The sequence below is a fragment of the Corvus brachyrhynchos genome, unplaced genomic scaffold, assembly GCF_000691975.1.
Source record: "Corvus brachyrhynchos isolate BGI_N302 unplaced genomic scaffold, ASM69197v1 scaffold331, whole genome shotgun sequence".
In the NCBI taxonomy this organism is placed as follows: Eukaryota; Metazoa; Chordata; class Aves; order Passeriformes; family Corvidae; genus Corvus; species Corvus brachyrhynchos.
Window position 1 is genome coordinate 4139200 of NW_008237229.1, and position 2258 is coordinate 4141457.

Below are 2258 nucleotides of genomic sequence, written 5' to 3' on the forward strand. Positions count from 1 at the left end.
GACAGCATGTGATCAGCACTTTACACTCTCATCATCACAGCTTGTCAATTATTTTTATACAAGTTAAAAGCCTGTTCTTCCTATTTTAACTGCAGTGATAGGTAAGAAGACCAGTCACTTTGTTTTTCTCTTCTGAAAACCCTTATAAATCAAACCGAAACAGAACATGTTAAAGCATTGTTGTTGTCTTCAAAACAATAATGAAATTCTAGAATCTATACTGAAAAAAGTTACCAGAGTTTTGTCTTTCTAGGACAGGCACATTCCATGTTATTATAATTCACCCCATTGTGTTGGGTTAACTTGACTGGCTGACGTCTGCCCAGCTGCTCTCTCATTCACCCTCCGCAATAGGACAGTGGGATAAAATGAAGCAAAGATAAAGACAGGGAGATCACTTAACATTTACTGTCAAAATAGACTCAACTTGGCAAAAATCAGTGTAATTTATTGCTGATTAAAACATATTTATATGGTGAGAAAAAAGACCAAAACCTAGAATAGATTCTCCCCACTTCTCATACTCAACTTCATTACTTCAAGAGCCTGACTCCTCTCTGATCCCCTGTCTGACAGGCTCATGAGGAACTGTGGAGTTGTGACCATTCCATAACAGCTCCTCTCTGCTGCTATTCCTTCTCTCACTTCTCCAACATGGATTCTGTCCACAAACTGTGGTCTTTCAGGATAAACCTGTTCCAGTGTAGTCTCTCCAAGGGCTGCAGGGCATCCTCTGGTCCAGCACATGGAGCACCTCCTCCCCCTCTTTCATCCCTCACCTTGGTACCTGCAGGGCTGTTTTTCATATTTTTTCCTCACACCTCTCATTGCTTCATGGTTTTCTTAATTTATCTTAAATATCTTTCCCCAGATGTATCACCACTCTGGCTGAGGGGCTCAGCTGTTCCCTGAGGCATGTCCATTTTGGAGCCAGCTGAAACCAGTGCTTCAAAAGGGTGACCCTGCAGCACCTGGGCACCTGCATCCTACATACTTGAAATGGCCCCTTTAAAAATGAAAGTTTACTTGATAAAATAGTGTTTAGACCTTTATGTAAACTGTGGCTCCCTTAATCTTCTTAAGAATAGATTGCATTCCAATTATTTTCTATAACCATTGGAATACAGATAAGGATTCCTAAGGAGTTAAGGGTTTCTAGGAAGTTCTTTAATATTCTGTTACAAGTCTTTACATTTCAGGCATCCATCTCCACTTTCATGACAGCTTTTAAAATATTCAGGTCTTATTTTTTCATGCTTCCTTAAATACAGCTCAATGTTGAAAATGAATGTGAAAACATGAGGACAATGATGAAAAATTATTCCACACGACACTTTTGCAACAGTTCTGTTAAAGAAGAAAGCTACAAAAAACCTTATCAAATTTAGGGGCCTGGTGAGTTATGACATACATTGTATGGAGGCACGTGTATAGAAACACATGGAAACATATGTTTCAGTGTTCCAAGGCTTTCCAGGACTATTAGGCATGCACCAACACGGGCTGACATCAGTCAATCTACCCTTACAGAATGTGGTTGAACTGAAACAGAAATATCAGTTCAGATCTCATCTATAATGACAGAATACTAATTTGCAATTTGGTGTTACCAAAGGAAGGAGCACTTAGCTCCAAGGGAATAGCTGTCTACAGGCCGAGTAGGCATTGTCAAAAGTGTCACTAATAGACATTCTGCTTAGTAGTCCTAGCAGAAATACAAGGACTAAAGAGCTGCTGAACAGATGCTGAGTTATTTTGGTTATTAACAGAGGTTTGAGCTGCACTGTTAACATACCTGCAAATATCTTGATTTTGGCCACTCAAGAATAAAAAAATCCAAAACTTGACATGTATGATACCTTCTTACTGTAAAGACCCCTTCCTATTCACCATCAATTGCATTATAACAACTTTGTAACCCTTTCTTGAATCTGACAGCTTTCCCAGACCCTGTAATTTCATATCTGTGTATCTTACCTTTATTGTAAATATACATAGATAAAAATATATAATTATATAATATATAATATATAATATATAATATGCCAGTTCCCTTGTATCTCTCATTCAGGGCCATCCCCCAGTGTAGGTTTACGGGCGGGTTCGGTCGGGACGGAGACGGAGAGATCTCTATAGGCAGGTCTTGGGACACAGTCGGTTTATTGTAAAAGGCGTGGGTATTGGGGCACTGCTCAGAGCTGCCAGACTCAGCTCTGAGCAGGCCCAAGAAAGCAAGAGAGTAAGTGGGGGCGAGGGAG

The 2258-nt window shown here is 39.9% G+C and overlaps 1 long non-coding RNA gene across 5 annotated transcripts in view; it reads right to left on the reverse strand.

Moving 5' to 3' along the window:
- The window catches only part of LOC108445489, a 191368-nt gene that overhangs the window by 126964 nt on the left and 62146 nt on the right, over positions 1-2258 (reverse strand). The window lies entirely within an intron of this gene.